Here is a 17,826-nt window from a genome sequence, read left to right on the forward strand (position 1 = left end):
TCAGAAGGACTAACATGAACAGGATTGATTTAATTTTTTTTTTAATTGGTTGAGTAAATACAGTGAGAAATCACTTTTACTTTTCTTTGTGTAGCTACTACTATTCTGTCAGTGTTACATTGCCAGTGCATTTTGGAAAGCCCTCCTGCAGTGACCATTCTGGTAACAATTAATTTTGGTTTGTTGAGTAAGGAGAGCACAATGCCACACACAGCTCTTGCCATCTTGCTGTGTGGTTCCAGGGTTGTATTCATGACACCATGCTCTCCAGTGGGGTGGACAGTGGGGATAAGACATGGCCTGGACATGGGTACCAGTATAAGGATGATGTAGTGGGAACAGTTTATCTCCAGGAGCCTGAAGAGCAACTGGATACATCTCTTGAGCAAGTATATTTTTCCTACAAGAAAATCAGTAATGGAATAGGATTGGAGAAAGGGTGATATTTAATGTGACATTACAGGTATTTATTCATGGCATATGATGCTGAAAGTACCGTATTTTCAGCTGGGGAATTGCAGTCACAAACTCTACAGAGGGATGGAGATCCCTTGCTAGTTGCACATACAGTGATTTCTTTTCCTGTTTCCCCTCAATAAAACTGTTTCCAACATACTCCCTGCTGTGACAGGAAGGGCAGAGGGGAAAGAATGGAGGATACTTGAACTTAAGGGCTTCTAGGAAATAAATCTTGGCTTGTTGGTTTTCTTAATTTACAGAAGAATTTATGTTTGAAACCAGCCTTCACTGCTGCCAACAAAAGCTGGTTGAATTGGGAAATAATAAGATAGGATAAGGCCAGGCATATGATGGAAATCCTAACTAGTTGGGGTAATAGCAGGGGATAGGGCTGAAAGGACTCTCTACCCATAGATGCTGTCAGTATCTCCAGGTTTCCATTAATAGGTCTGTGTACATTGGTTTGATCCTGCATATACACATTTTTTCTCTATATTAAGCAGTATTTTCATGGTTTGGGGTTGGTTTTGTTTCATTTTGTTTTGTTTTCTCTGTGCTTTCCCTGGGCAACATAAATTCAAATGCAGTCAATGTATAATGCAAGATGTGCACATTGTTCTCTGCAGATAATAAAACCATCAAGGGCTTAAAGACAGCATCATCTCCATACCCCTGGCTGGTGTCTATGCAGCTCCCAGCAGCAGGATGGTGCCCTGAGGTGATGCTCCTGTGACAGCATTGCCCATGGCCAGGAGTGGTTCTGCTGTGCCAGGGTCCTGACTGTGTGGTATAGCTTAATTACCACACTGGGGGGGAGTACAGGTGTGAGGTCAGGAGTGTAAGAAGATACTGTGATGGCAACAGGAAAAATCTTCACCAAGTGAAATGAATTTTATATGGATCCTATAGCAGGGGAAGATGGATGAATAGAGCAACCTCCTTTGCTGCCTCCTCCGCTGATTTTCAGTTGTTATATCATGACAAAAAGAGCCAGTAACATATTTCTTATGGGAAGCAGTTGCTCCTTTTCCACACTTCTTTTTGAGTAAAAGATCTTGGCTTTCTAAATGTAAATATTTTAGGCAGTGTTTACTTTACAGCAGTTTGCAGTATTGTGTTATAATAGTTTTGCAGTACATTTAGCCAAATTTTCTTTGAAAACATTTTCTTTTCAGAATTCATAACTGCATTTATTATTTCACTAATTTTCAATGAGAAAATTTATTACTCTAAACAAGGGAGTCATTATTTGGAGTTTTTAAAATACAAAATACCTCATTAAAATCTGGAGCATTTCTAGAAAAACAGCTGAAGCAGTTCTGTGAGTGGTCATTTTTTTGTGATGATCACGCACCCTTAGATGTGGACTAAATTTCAACACGTACTGCCCTCCAAAAATAATTGTCTTATTCCTCATCTGCTAGCTCCTCCAATACTATTTCACTATGAAGAAAGTATCTGTAGTTCTCAGGAATGCTGGGAGGTTTCCTCTGGGAGGGAAACTGTGCCCAGAATCGCAAAAGGGGGGAGATACATTCACAGAAATATCCATGCAATGAAATACAGTCCAAAGCACGAGCACTTTGGAGGTTCAGCAAGCCCAAAATTACAACAATAATGTATTGTTTCCTTGCAATCTCTTGCTTTTTTCTCAATTTCTTAGGGACATTTATTCTGAGCTTGCTTCAGATCTCATTCTTTAATGGTGGTCAAGGAGAAGGTGCTTACACTTGTTCCTTTGCTGTGTGTGTTTCTCAGGGTGCTGTGAGCTGCTCCTTGGTGCACCCTGGCCCTGGGCTTGCTTTGGCTTTCTCCTTGTCATGCACATAGGAAATACGCAAAGCTAAAACCCCTAATCAATGAAGCATGGACAGCTGCTCTGCATGTGTCCTCTGCAGTACCTCTTAACTGTGCTTTTCCTTGCATCGGAAGGCAGGCTATCTAGACCCAGAAGTGCTTCTCATTAGACAAGACCTGCCTTTTCTTGCTGGGGATATTTACAGAGGGCATCTCTTGGGCAAAGAGGTGTCTCCACCACCTGAGCAGATGTCACACGGTGACTCCCTGTCAGGACTCATTGCCAAAGGTCAAACAAACCTGGAAAACCTTGAGCTGTAGCTGGGTCAGAATCAAGTGACAGTCGCCAGCTGCCTGAGAGCAGACCCTGCTGACTCTTCGCTGGTGTCATGGGTGGCCTGTGCCTCTCACCCTGTCTGCTTTCAGCAGGGAACTGGTGAGTGATCTCTCCCCAGGTCAGGAGGGAGAGTCACCCATCACGAATGCAATGCTGTATTTATTACCTTCTAGCTTCACTGTGAAGGCAACAAGGTTGCATGTGAGCGAGCAGCTACAAAAGAAAAATCTAATTAGGAACTGAAGTCATAAATCTGTGGCAGTTTGTTTTCATCACGGCTTTATTTGATATTTGCGTAGAAAAAATGAACAGAGTCAAAGGCAAAACTTGCTGTAATGAACAAAGTGATAGGTTCATCTGTTGTTTCCTCATTGGGCTGCAGGACCTTGAGCCATGCAAGGACTGATTCCCTCCATGCTGCTGGACAAGCTGGGCGCAGGGTTTTGGGTCAGTCTCCTGCACATGTAATTTTAAGTGCCTAACTCTACTGACACTGCTTGCTGGGCTCTGCCAAGCTGTTCTTTACCAAATCTTCCTGCTCTGAGAAGTCTTTGGGGTTGTGCTTGTTCATGGACACATTTCATCCTCTGGAGAAAATAAAGAATTTGGAAAAACTAAGTCTGCAGCTAGGTGAGCAAGTAAGAGCTGTGTCAAAAGTGCTCAAAGCTAGCCAGAGAAGAGGCTGGAGGCAGGAGGAAAAGAAAATAATCTGGATTGCTTCTATCTCCCAAAAGAAAATGATCCTAGGAAGAAAAAAAATCAAACAGTGACATTGCCTGGATTCCTAAGCAGCTTTCCTGGGAGCTCCAATAGCCTGGGTCAAGAAATACTTGAAGCTCTGAGTGCACTGGGTCCTGGTGCAAATGTCTGCACCCAACCCACAAAGGAGATTCATGCTCTGACTGCTTCCCCCCATGATGTGTATCAGGAGAAATTATAGCCTGGGCCCATCTTCAAGCAGCTTTCTATTTTTACAGCCCCACATACCAGCTGCCTAGTCCACAACAGGCTGGCAGCAGTGTCCTGGCAGGCAGCCTTGCCCCATGTTTGTGACCACTGTACTGTGAAAATGACCTGGAGTAGGCTCACGGAGACAACTTCTTGTTCATATTACAGCAGAAATGTCATTGTCACTGCCAAAAAAAGACAAGAGGCCACCAAACAATAACACAGCCATGAATGAAGGCTATAAATATGGACATGGATAGCAGATAACTACAGGATTTTACTTATACATATGGCATTCAGCTTGGAAAGAGTCCCGTAGGTCAATTTGTTGCTTGTTTGATGGGGTGAAGGAGGTAGGCCCAGTAAATAAGAGGCTGCCCTACTTACAACCCTCTGGTGACTGTGGGCATTTTGAACTTCTGTGTCTTATTTCTGGAAACCTTGCTCCAGTCCTGCTCAAACTCCAAAATGAAGCAAAGTCTGTCCATGCCTGTGGCTCCTGATGGCTGTTTATCTGCATCACCCATCTGTTGCACTGTTGGCCACCAAGCCTTCCTCAAGGGTGACATCTCAGAATGGCCTATCGCCGCTTTTCCTAAATCCTGTGTTCAGCTGGTGCCTCCCAGCACTTCAGCTGCAGCAGAGCCACCGTGTGTCCTGGCAGCTGAGGGCAAGGGAGAGCAGCCGAAAACCCTCCTGGGTTCATGTGTGCCGGTACAACAGTAGGAGAAGCACAACACAGAAAAGGGCAGGAAAAGACTTTGTTCTTGCATTCCTGATGGCCTTTAAGTGAAGTGCTAAATCCAGTTCTACTGAACATTAATTTTGTTTGTTCTCCTGCAAGGCAGCTGCATGGCGTCCAGAGGAACAGGCTGGACTCGGGTACAAATCTCAGTTTTGCTGCTTTACACTTCTTTTCTGTGTGTTAAGTCTGATTTTTCACTGTCAGAGGATGAACACTTTTATTCAGTGGGAGATGAATGAACTTTCTAGAGGGTGTGACTGGGACCTGCAGTACACGTAGGTTAAATCAAAGACCCTTCCGTGAACACCTGAGATGCTCACCTCTTGGCTGGCTTTTGTATCCTTCATGTGTATTTTTCCTTTCTGCAGGAAATGGGGACTTCATAGGGCCCTGGTTTTGTGCTTCATGACTTAAATACTGTATTTTAAAGAAAGCACGGTAAAGCATCTCTGCCTTCAGAAAAAGGTGAAAAAAGGGATCTTACGAGCAGTGAGTGATTTGTGGCACCGGCACTGATGATATCCAACTCGTTTTCTTACTTCTCTATTAAGCCAGCTTGACTAATGCCCCACAGCTGGAGTGTCTCCTACTCCTCTGTGCCTTCACAAGAATAGTCCAGCTGTGCCTTTGCTTGTTGCAACACTTTGTCTATGTGCAAAATCCTACAGATCAGTATAAATGGCATTATTTAATTGGGATGTGCCTTTTAAAATGAGAAAGAGCCAAAAACTAAGTAAAATATGATCTTTTTTAAGGATTTTATGGAGGCACACACTTGCATGGAAGTGCAAGGGGTTTTGAGAAATGACTCTGCAGATATGTTATGTTACTGGAGTGGCAGAGCCACGATGTAATACTCTGGGTGGCAAAACAAGCAAATGAAGAGCCCCCAAGTAGGTATTTCACAGCAGGGAAAGCTGAATCTTCACTGCTTTATTCCATCATGAATGAATGCAAATTAATACTGTGTGTGATGTGGAAAATTTGATCCCAAGTTTGGAGTAATGGCGTAAGCTGCCTTCCAGGGAGCAGTCCATTCTGAATCCTAAACTGAAATCTCTGCAGTGTTTTTGTGACATGATATTGTGCTGAAATACCTCTCCTAGAAAGAAGAGCAAAAAGATAGTGTTTTATTAATTTGAATCTGTCCTTCACTGAAAGAGAGCACCTCAGGAAGCTGATAAAAACTCCTTTAAAATCATTATGATTCCCAGCAGTACTATGATGGTAATAAACCAATACTTTTCATTAAAAATATGATTTACTGAATGCTCTCAGCTGCCAGTGGATTTCAGATGGGCTAGCAATGCTCAGCTCTGCCTTAAAGACAGTCTGCTCCTGCTTTCAGATGCACTGGGGGTTCTGTGTGTGACACAACATTGAAAACTAAGTCTTTCTGCCAGCCCATACGAACAGAGCTGGATACTGAAGGAAGAAGGAAGCAGGATCTGCTCTTTAACATAGGTAACAGACCTCTGACCCTGACATATGGACAGCTACCATCCTGTGTACACACATTTTGGACTCAATCTCAAAGGTCTTTTCCAACCTGAATGATTCTGTGATTAATTCCCACTGTTCATACTACAGGAAAGCAAAGACAGGGCAGCTTCATGGCTGAGTGCACCCCACAGTTGCAGGGTGTTCAGTGTCTTCATCAGCAGTGTAATAACCTCTCCCCAAGTGTGGGCAGCACCAGTGTGCTGGCATTTTATAAACAATTCTGAATTTATCCTTTGAAGTAAGGTACAGTAGCTAATGCTTATAATATTCTTTTATTTGAAAAAAAAAACAAACTCGCTTATTTGTTCAGAAAATTTTTTAGTTACTGAAAAAAAAGTGAATCTGTTTTTCTTAGCTTCCATGGGTCAACATTAAGATGAAAGGTCAGGGCTCAGCTTTCAGAGGAAAACATGAGTAAGTAATGCCTGCAGCCCCTGAGCACCGTTAAGTTTCTTGTAGAGTGGAAGCTCTCTCATGGATTTGAAGGTAAGTTTGAAAAATCAATGCAAAGAATATAATCAGTTGCACAGAATGAGGCTGTGAGTACAAGTGAGAGCAAAAGGTTGGCCAGAGATCCCGGAACGTTAAAAAAAATCGCACTGATTTAATCTGGCTTCATGCTGTGACTGCGCTTCTGAAACAGTTATTTGCAATATTCATTTGTCAAAGGCTAGTTGCACCGTAGAAGTAGCTGTGTAACAGTCATAGTTATTGCCAAGTGCTTAAGAACAGTTGGTTTGCATTAATGCCTGCAAACGTCCTTCAGGCAGCAGGCTGCTACTGCCATTGCTGAGGTTCTGCTTAATTACTGCTTCTGAATTGCCAGCTTTGGCACCCAATGTATAGGCACATTCAAGGTCAACTACTGTTCAGCTGCAAATGGACCGTGTGCTGTTGAAATCAGAAGAATTTGCAGGATCAGATGGACTTCACAAAAAGGGAAATCCTTCCTCGAGGAAAGGTTAAGCTGTTTTACTGTGGGCATACTGGAAGATGTATAAAAAAAGCCACATTGTTTCACAGCTGCAATCTAGAAGCATCACCCATACAATCAAGAAGACTAAATGGTAAATGAGTAGGGCACTCAGCAGCAGTGCACCTGAAGAAGTAATCTCTTCTTTCCTGCTCCTCAGCTTGGCTGGGATGCCCAGGGATGGATTGCTTGCTTCCCTGTAAGGCAAAAGCTGAAGGTTGTCAAACAAGCTCTGGGTCTCTAGTTCAGAGCAAATAAAAGGAGGTGCCTCCTTAGACAACCTGAGATGAGGTATGAAACTCCTCACTAAAAGATTCTGTGGATGCTACCTTTGCCCATGGATTTGGGAGCAAACTAGGGAGTTCAAGGAAAAGAAGTCCATCAAGGCATGCTAAATAAATGTGCTGTTTTCATTTTCTTCCTTATGTCTGGCTATTGGCAGAATCAGGGCACTGAGGTGAGTCCTTTGGTGTGGCCCTGGAAGCTCCTTCTTTACTAAGTGATTTCCTTTATGCAGTTCCCTCCATTAATTTGTTCCATTAGAGTCCTTGTCTTTACCTCTAAAGCTTTACACAGTTCTGGTCATCTACAAACAGTCCTTTTTGTGAGGTTCATGTCACCTGGTCCCTGTGCCAGCTGTCTGTGCCAATGCTCTCAGCCTCATCCCGCTTTTTCTCATGTTGTCCCATCATGAGCAGTGAGGGGATGTCCCACAAGGGCTGATGCTAGGTTGTGACAGCAGCAGTAGTGAACAGTGTCTGGCAAGTGCTACACAAGGGATTTAGTTAGAACCATCTTAGAAGTGTGCCAGGTTTGAAGTGTATAGGGGAGTTTGTATCCACTTGTTTATTCCTGTAGAACTCACCTGGGTCAAGGAGGAAATAGCATCATCTCCATGGTCTCTTCTTCCATCAGAGAAAGGCATTGGGAGCACTTGGCCCAGCTGTATGAATGCTGAAGAATGCCCCAATGTGTTCAGCATCCTGCAAGCTACTCAGGCTGTGGCATGAGGGCTGGCTCAGTGCTGCTCAGTGCCACCAGCTTGCCCTTAACCAAGATGGTGAGTCAGTAAAGAACAAGCAATACAATATCCAATATAATTATTTTTTCTTTTTGTAATTAGGGGGCAACAACCTGTGAGTTTTAAGCACTTAATTCCCACTTTTCTTTTCTCAAATATGCCATTTTTAGAAGTACGTAACCACACCACGCTTGCTTCTCCTCTGACAGCATCTTGAGACTGCCAGAAAGATTTTCAGTAACTTTCTACCAGTCCTGCCAAAGGAAAGCTCCTGAAATACACTGTAAAGACTAAATGCTACAGGGCAAAGATGTGTGGCAACAATTTCTATCTGTTCTGTTTTTATTTTTAGTCATGCTGAAAGAACAGGTTGCCAAAAATGGATGCCATGAAAACCATTAGGCAGTATGAAGAACTCTTTCAACTGCTTGGAAGATCATTCAGCTGAATGCAGTCTTGTTGTTTATATGTCTTTTTAAACAATAATAGATAAAAGTAATCATTAAAAAATTATCAACAAGACTATTGAAGTGTTAATTAGTGATTTTATCCATGAACTCAAATTCGGTCCTAATCCCTTGAAGATTTTATGCATCCAATTTTCCTATATGTCTTGTTGAATCTTTTGAGTATTCTGTTCTACCTTTTCCAGTAAGTCTAAGACATGCTCCACATCTTGAGTCACATTTGAAATGTATATACAGCAATGGTCAATTCCATCTTTCAAGTATCCACAAACTCCATGCTTTTTAAGTAAAAGCATATCCAAAGCCAGTCTATGTTTTAAAGTCATCCTTGAAGTTGCCTGTAATTGTAAATTCGCATTCTTAAATCCTTTCCTGGTTGCATTTGCTAGCCTTTCTACTTGTCTTGTTAGTTGATATATCCATTACCCGTTCTTATATATTGCTAAAGGAGTCAGCAAAGATTCCAAAGCCCAACAAACTTTCACTCCAGTTGAAGGTTCATTCCATTCTTCATCTATTTCTGACCTCTTCAGACTTTCTAGTTCTAAGTGTTCTAATGGTCCTCTAAAAGGAGCTCTTCTCCAGACTGAACATAGGGTTGATATGCCTAGTGTTATTTGTTTTACTTTACCATCTGGAGGTAAATGAGTTGTCCAGGTCCCATCACTCATTGTCTATGCTAAGTGTCCTGGGCTTTCTTCACCCTAGTGTAGTCCATCCATGCTTCTGATTCAGCTGTCTTGATGGTGGTGAAGGTAGTCAAAAGTACTTGAAATGGTCCTTTCCAATGTTCTTGGAAGGGTTCAGAAGTCCATCTTTTCATGTAGACATAGTCTCCCACTTGGAAATCATGTATTTGGTTCTCCAAAGACAAAGACCTGTTCCAAACAACCACACTTGAAAGTGCAGTTAAAGTTTTTCCTAGGGAAAGTAGATAGTTACATGCATTTTGTTTTCCTTTTTATATGTGCATTCAAATTTGGTTCTGGAGATTTGTATGGCTTTCCACGTGTGGAAAGGACTAATTAAAGTTCCACTATTAGGTTGAACCTGAATTCACAAGAGGGCCAGTGGGAGTGCCTAAGGCTGTTTCAAATTAGTTTCCTGACATATTTTACTAATCTGTCTTTTCAATGTTTGATTTATTCTTTCTACTGTTGCACTGGATTGTGGCCTTCAAGGTGTATGTAAGTCCTAAGTAATTCCCAATATTTTACTAACACCCTGTACCACTTCTGCAATAAAATGTGGACCTCTATCTGAAGATATTCAAATAGGCACCCCAAATTTCGGATAAGCTCCTGCAATAGCCAATTAATGACTTCTTTTGCTTGATTGGTCCGACAGGGAAAGGCTTCTGGCCATCCTGTAGAAGTGTCAACACCTACCAAAATGTACCGATAGATGTTTTGCTGAGGTAGGTCTGAAAAATCTATTTGCCAGTAATCTCCTGGTTCCATTCCTGATTTCAGTATTCATCTTTGAACCTTTTTCTTTACAACTGGATGGTTTTTCAAACATATTTCACATTTTACAGTTGTCATTTTAGCTATTTCTAGCATTTCTACTGGTACTATGTGTCTCTTTAAAAATGTCACTAATGCTTCTGCTCCCCAATGACATTCCTTATCTTTTGTCTGTATTATTTCCCTCATTATGTGGTGAGATTACTACCCTTGTGATGTCACTCACCATCCTGCTAAATTCTTTTTTGCATTTAGCAACTTCCCTAATTTCTCGTCTCCCTCTGAATATTTAGGTTTTTCTCTTGGTAGAGCTATGGTTTTAATAGGGATTAATGCCATTTGGGAGGCATCTCTTTTTGCAGTCCTCCTAGCTGTTCTGTCTACCGATTTGTTTCCTATAATTTCTTTTGTATTTCCTGGCTGATGTGCTTTACAGTGCATGATTGCCACCTTAATCAGTTTCTGTATTAATTTTAAGATTTCTTCTTTGTATTTAATTCTTGTTCCCTGGCAGGATAATAATCCCCTTTCCTTCCCGAGGACTCCACGAACATGTACCACACCAAAGGCATATTTTGAATCAGTCCAAATATTCACTTCCTTTCCTTCAGTTAGTTCTAATGCTCTCATCAAGGCCATCAGTTCTGCCTTTTGAGCTGAAGTAGTGCAAGGTAAAGAATCTGCTTCTATAACTGAATTCTCAGTAGCCACCGCATATCCTGCATATCCATTTCCGTCCTCCACAGAATTGCTGCCATCCCTGTATAATTCCCAATCAGGATCACCCAGTGGTCTAACCTTTAAGTCTTCTCTACTGGAATAGAAATGTTCAATGGTCACCAAACAGTCATGTTCTAGTTGTCCTTCTTCGTGCATGGAGTTCAAAAAGACTGCAGGGTTAATCAAGTTAGTTGTTTTCAAAATAAAATCATAGAATCATAGAATAGTTAGGGTTGGAAAGGACCTTAAGATCATCAAGCTCCAACCCCCCTGCTATGGGCAGGGACGCCTCGCTCTAAACCATATCACCCAAGGCCTCGTCCAACCAGGCCTTGAACACTGCCAGGGATGGAGCATTCACAACCTCCCTGGGCAACCTATTCCAGTGCCCCACCACCCTAACAGGAAAGAATTTCCTCCTTATATCCAATCTAAACTTCCCCTGTTTAAGTTTTAACCTGTTACCCCTTGTCCTATCACTACAGTCCCTAATGAAGAGTCCCTCCCCACCACCCCCTAGGCCCCTTCAGATACTGGAAGGCTGCTATGAGGTCTCCACGCAGCCTTCATCTTGTTCTGTCACAATCACTTGGTATTTTGTTGTTCTGCTAGGGGACAAACAATTGACACCCCTTTTGTTCTGAAACAGTAATTACCATGTGTGGTACATATGCTGTTATTGCCCTTCCCAAAGTTAATTTTCAAGCTCCTTGTATTAGCATCACTGTAGCAGCAACTTCTCGGAGACAAGTAGCCCGTCCTTTACTTACAGTGTCTAGTTGGTTGGAGAACTACCCAACTGGTCTTTTTCCAGCTTCCTGTTTTCTGATTCAGCACCCTGAGTGCAAGATACTGTCTTTCGTGAAAAAATAACTGAAAATCTTTGGTTAGGTCTGGAAGTCCCAACGCTTGGTGCAGTCGTTAAAGCCTGTTTCAAGTCCAGAATGGCCTTTTGCTATTCTGGCCCCAAAGCCCACATATATTACAGTTTGACTTGCTATCTGAGCCTTATTTCTAGGCCCTTTGTACCCATTTAGTTCAAGAAAGTTTAAAAGGTCTATTGTTACCTTAATACAGGTCTCTTTTCTGTAGCAATCAAGATGTCATCCATGTGTTGTAGAAGCAGATGTCCAGGTTTACGTTCTCAATCTATTTGCTTCCACAATTCCAGCTGTTTTGCCAACTGGTTACTGATGCCTGTTGGAATACTTTTGAATCCTTGTGGCAATCTTGTCCGTGTTAATTGTGATTTTCACCCTGTTTGTGGATTTTCCCACTCAAAACCAAATAATTTTCAGCTTTCCTCCTCGAGGGGTATGCAAAAGAAAGCATCTTTTAAATCAAGCTCTGTAAAGCACTGCAAAGTACTGCGAATCCTCTCCCAGTGCTGTTAAAAGTTTATATGTATCTCCAACTACAGGGTTACAACTAGATGTCTTTAACTATTTGATTTATAGTCCTTAAATCCTGAACTAATCTATATTCATCTGAAGGGCTTTTTTTACGGGCAAAATTGGGGTATTATATTCTGAGTCACACTCTTCAAGAATCCCAAACTTTAAGAATTTATCAATCAATTTCTTGATTCCTTGTCTAACCTCTGGCTTGATCAGATATTGTTTGATTCTCACTGTTTTTGCCTGTTCTTTCAACTCTATTTTTTTTAGGTTGTGCTGTCTTTGACTTACTGGGTATGTCTGTATTCCAGGCTATAACAGCCTGATCTACCTCCTGTGGTATTTGTTCCTTAACTTTCTCCTGTATCATTAATATTTTCCCTGTCTTTGATTCTGGTATTTTTAAAAGAACCTCTGCATTTTCAAGCACTATTTGTACATTTAGCTTGGACAATAAATGTTGTTCCAGCAAAGGTATCAGAAAGTCTGGCACATGTAAAAATTTATGTGTAATTACCTTATTTTCAAATTTCAAATCTAGAGCTTGAAGGAATGGCCTATTTTCTTGCTTCCACTCAATCCGATTATACTGGCCATTTTATTTCCTAATGTCCCTTTGCAAGTGTTCAAGACAGAATATGTTGCACCCATATGTACTAAAATTTAAACCTTATTGTTTCCCAGCCTAATTATTACCAGAGGCTCAGCTGGATTCCTCTCCTGTCCTCTTCACTTGTCTAGGGTCATTATCCTTGCAGCTTCTTGCTGACTTGCCTTTAGTCTAGGGCAGTCTTTTCTCCAATGTCCTTCCTCCCTGCAGTATGCACAATGATCTATCCCCAGAGGTACATTAGATTTTCAGTTATCAAAGTTTCTAAAACCTCCTCTTCCTCTGGCTTGTGCTCTTTACTGCATTCCCTCTTAAAAGAGCTATTAGTCTGCTCTCTCTACCCCTTTTTTTCTTTTCTTATTTTTTTTCCTCGATTGCTATAAACTTTCAATGCTACTTCAAGCATTTTATTTAAATTTCTAGAATCCTCTCCCTGTAATTTTTGGGGTTTTCTTCTTGTATTGGGTGCTAATTGTCCCATAAGAATCAAAGCCAATTGCTGTTGTTCTGTCTTGGTTTCCAATTTTAAATCAGTGTATTTTCTAACAGTCTCCTTTAATTTTTTCCAGAAACACAGAAATTCATTCTTATTCTGTTTTACCTCATATAATTTAGATCAATTTAAAGCCCTTGGCATTGCATGCTTTACTCCATACAGCACCCATTTTTAATACCGATTTAACCTTCTTTTCTACAAAACAATGTTAACTGCAAAATATTATAACTCAAAGTTCTATTTTTTGGCTACTTTTCCTTATTCTTCAAAACATACAAAAGCCACTAGTGGTTACAATATTCAATCATTTGGCGTTTGCATAAATCATCATGCAAATCACCCCGATGCTCTAACAAACATCCTAGCGGCAATGATTTTGGTATCCTTTCATCCATGGTGGTCAAATTTCCAGAACTTTTAAACAGTTTTACAAATCCTGATGTCATTACAATAAAATACATAATCAGTGATTAATGGAACAAATGATAATCATCAAATTACAATAAAACATGCAAACAGCAATCACCAAAACGTGCAACAGTAATGACCAAATACCAAAGCAAACAGTAATTAGCAAACATGCAACAGCAATTACCAACCAAAGTCCAACCCTGCAATAACTTTCACTTATGACTTATGGGCAGACACCCAGGCTTCCAATGCAAACCTTATCTTCAACAATGCACGGCTTTCACTGGGCCTTACAGGCAGGCTTTCCAAACCAAATTCTGAAAGAAGTGCCTTCCCCTTTCTTTTTCTCCAGGGAATGTTGCAAGGAGCTTTATGAGTCAAGGGCAATGTTCCTCCCCAAGAATTCATCGGTGCTGGCTGGAGTTTGATCATCACTTAATCTCTTCCAGTCTCACTCGCAAGGTCCCATCTAGGTCGCCAAAAACTGTCACCGTAAGTTGGGAGAATAAAGCACCTTAATGCCAATGTAGTATTAAGAAGCAGGCACTTCTTTATTGCAGTGCTGGGTGCTAGGTGGAGTTCCTACAGATCAAGCACACCCAATGCCAGTTTTATCATTACATTTATACACAAAAATTACAAGGTAGTACATTCCCAGTTACAATGATTGGTTAGTGATTTACATACAATTATAATATCTGTACTGTCATCCTCTTTTGTTACTACGCTTGCGCACGGGAAGGGTCTTCACCTGAGCAAGGGTCTTCTTGATCTGTGGGTGTGTTTTTTAGTATTATAATGAAGGCAGTTTACTTCAGGTCACCTTAAAAGTAAGTTCTTTTGCCAAGTTGGCTGGCTAGATTTCTACCTTGCCAGGTTGTCAAATAACTTATCCTATAGACAGTAGACCCTAGGTGCTTTGATTATACTCTAGAGAGCAAGGACTAAGGCTAACATGTCACAGAGAACTGGGACTTCAAGCAACACAGCATCTGATTCCAAGTAACACAGCAACCTGTGCTAGCATTAAGGCTAACTTCTTAAGATGTTCCTATGGAGAAATATTTCATAAACGCAAAACGTAGAAAGATTCAGCAAAACTTAAGATAATCTGCAACAACTCTTTCCTACTAAATGCCCAAGATTCTGGTTCCCAGCAGATTTTCCTTGAAGTGTTGGAAGGATGCATAACTGAGGAATAAAAAACAGTGGGTGCCTTTTTGTAGAATCATAGAATTGCTTAGGTTGGAAAAGACATTTAAGATCATTGAGTCCAACAGTTAACCCAGCCCTGCCAAGGCCACAACTAAACTATGTTTCTCAGTGCCTGCACGAGAGTCTGCACATCTTTAAAATACCTCCAGGGATGGTGACTCCACCACTTCCCTGGGCAGCCTGTTCCAGTGCTTGATAACCCTTTTGGTGAAGAAATTTTCCCTAATGCCCAATTTAAACCTCCCCTGGCACACCACTTGAGGCCATTTCTTCCTGTCCTATTGCTTGTTATTTGGGAGAAGAGACCAATCTCCACCTTGCAACAACCTCCTTTCAGGTAGCTGTAGAAAACAATAAGCTCTCTGCTGAGCCACCTTTTCTTCAGTTCCCTCAGCCGCTCCTCACAGGACTTGTTCCAGGTCTCTGAGTGGGATCTCCCTTCTGGGTGTCAGAGATGGGCTTTCTCTGGGGGCAAACACAAAGGACATTTACTCTCTTCTTTTTTCGTGGTGGGGTGGCCCTGCACGTGAATCCTTGTGTGGTTCAAGCACGGTAGCAGCTCCTGCTCAGCAGGGAAGCTGCTGAACTGCATGCACTGAAGGGGAGACCAGCACCTCGAGGAGTCAGTTCTGCCGGGCATTGTTCTTGGGAAGGGTGTATAGGGTACCACACCGGGGGGGTGGAGTGCTGGTGATTGTCACCCACTGCAGCTTCTCTGCTGGACGTTGTTCCCCACAGATGGACCCCAAGCTCTCTTCTTTTGGGTCACTTGGAAAGCAGTGAGTTAAGGAGGATTTGGGGAGAGTTCCACAACATCCTTGATTCAGCCAGAGCCTCCATGTCCCCTTCTTCAGAAGATGTATCAGTCTCCTCACCATACTTGCTGTTTTCTAGTTCAGTTGGTGGGTCCCACCTCTGATGTGATGACACCCCAAGGCTATACTATGCCACCTCCTTATGAGAAAATTAGGCACAGACTGAATGGTCTGAGTTCTCCTTCTTGCCTTACCTGCTGATTTTAACTAAGGATATTTGAGTTGTCTTTAGCTGTCTGACGGCTACAAACCCTAATGGGAAAAAAAGGAGAGGTGTGAACAAGGGAATGAGGCAAATCAGAGCTCATTTGGGGTTTGCAAAGTTGAGAAGAATAGTGTGAAAGCAAAGACCATTTGCCTTTACAATGCTGAGTTTGCACATATCACCTCTGTCATCAGGGATACTGCCTGCTTCTGTTCTTACAGTTAAAACAGTTGCACAAAGTGTCCTGTTCCACTGGTTATGGCATTAGCAAGCTGTGTGGACTGAAAGGGGTGAAGACCACGGTCAACAGACCACAGGGAAGAGGGCTCAGCTACTCAGGAAACCTTGTATTTTATGGCTGGGAAGCAATAAAGCAGAGGATTGGTGAGGAAAAAATGAAGAAAATGTGTGAAACTTGATGCAAGCATTGAGGGAAAGAAAAGGAGAATTTAAGGCGAAGTTAAATTAAACCTGTGCCGGTGGTTGCGTGATCTTCATAAAATAGGCTTGGAAACGGGAGGATTTTTTGCTGATGCCACTGGCGTGTGAGCACCCAGTGCCCTCTGCTGACACCACTGCAGGCAGCTTATGCAATGCACGGTGCTTCTGATCTCCTCATTCCTTTGGCAGCAGGAAAAACCACAGGTCCCCCTCTGGGGAAATGCTGAAATCCACTCTGGCCTGGCCCCCCTGGAGCTCTTGTGGGCGATGCCCTGTGTTCTGCCCATGCCTGCCTGCCCATGTGCATCCCCACACCTTCCAAAGCCCATGGAAACACCCGTGATTCAGCCTTACCAGGCACTGTGGAAGAGAGTCCTGTGTGAGTTGTACAGAGAGGAAACTGAACAAACGAGCTTTTAGGAGCAGAAATTATAACCTTTATTATGGAGGATGTTTTTTTGTCACATGTGAAGACCAGCAGATTTGGGACATTTTTATCCATTGATGCCTTAGAAAGATTTGTGATGGGTTCTATATGTCCAAGAAAGGACTTCAGGCACTGGTAAATTAGATGCTGTGGCATTAACTTTTACAGGCCTGTACCCAAGGCAGGGTTGAAAAGATTGTTGAGAGTGTCTGCACAGGCCAGGACACAGTGCCCATACTCTGCATGGGAAGGCTGAGTACGTAAAAGCCCACCTGGCTCTTATAGGCTGGACACATTCACTGGAAAAATAAGCCATCTGCATTATTTAATGCAAAGACACTGCTTGTCCCTAAGCCACAGTTTGCTGGGAGACTCTTCTGGAGAAGTATCACCTTGGCTTTATCTCTATGTCTGCCAGAGAAAGGCTGTCGTCCAGTTGACTTCAGGCCAGCAATATCTATTCTTAGGTGAGTTTGTGACTTCTCATGCTAAGAGGGGAACTGCATTTACCTTCTCCACTTCCCAGGGACGTGACTTAGCCAGTGAGTGCTGATGTAAAAGCAGATCCCTTCATCCATCCTTTTTTTTCAGACTGTGTCCAGAAATCGGGTGTCTCTGCCTCTGAGAGCAGTATGAAGATGCCCATTGTCAGTTCCAGGCAGCCTGGATGGGTTTGGAGGCACAGGTCTCTTTGTTTTGCAGGGCTATAGCTTCTTGGTCAGCTGAACCTGAATTTAAGTGGAATCTGAAAACTTCTCTCTGGACGGTATCTCCATCTAGCATTCGATGTTCCAGCTTAGCCCAGAAGGAACAAGCCATGGGCACTGGAAAGCATGTTCCTGCCTTGAGAACGGCTTGCCTAATTCCCTGACTCAAGCCCTCGGGCACCACATTACAGTATTTTAGAGAAGCTAAATATCTCCTAAATACCTTTATAAAAATGTTAGCAACAAACCCTAACTGGCATGTACGGAAGAGTCACAGCATGCATGGGATGATCATGTGAAAACCCCATTTTATGGGATGGCTGCAAGCTGTTTCCTGAGTCAGATGGATAGGGGCACTATGGTAATCAAGAGAACAGGTTCCTTGGAACACAAACCCTATTGTTTTCAGCACTGTAAATGGAAAGGGCACTGAATCAACAAACAAGTCACAAATCTCAGCTCTACCGCTCAGCTCTCTTAGGAAATCACAGGAAATTTATCTGAAACTTCAGTATATCTCAGCCCAAAGCAGATTCTCTCACAAGGTGTGCAACAAAGGTGACTCCGAAGAGATGGCCTTGACCATGAAACAAGAACTGAAACTAGAGGAATGTCAGCTGGCCAGGATGAAGCTCTAGCTGAGCGCCCTGTCTAGCTGAGCCCCAG

General features: G+C 42.3%; 2 long non-coding RNA genes across 2 annotated transcripts in view; one reads left to right on the forward strand and one right to left on the reverse strand.

The window, feature by feature from the left end:
- LOC133216902 (uncharacterized) overlaps positions 1 to 17,826 on the reverse strand; it is a 448,875-nt gene that overhangs the window by 352,899 nt on the left and 78,150 nt on the right. The window lies entirely within an intron of this gene.
- Positions 6,146 to 16,254, forward strand: LOC133216918 (uncharacterized). Its single transcript, XR_009726757.1, has 3 exons — positions 6,146 to 6,275; positions 13,703 to 13,842; positions 15,304 to 16,254. It is a non-coding gene; the product is annotated as an uncharacterized LOC133216918 (long non-coding RNA).

Source organism: Neopsephotus bourkii, unplaced genomic scaffold, assembly GCF_033783945.1.
Source record: "Neopsephotus bourkii isolate Nb327-2 ecotype Australia unplaced genomic scaffold, CSIRO-AGI_Nbou_v1 NB_1067, whole genome shotgun sequence".
NCBI classification, from domain to species: Eukaryota; Metazoa; Chordata; class Aves; order Psittaciformes; family Psittacidae; genus Neopsephotus; species Neopsephotus bourkii.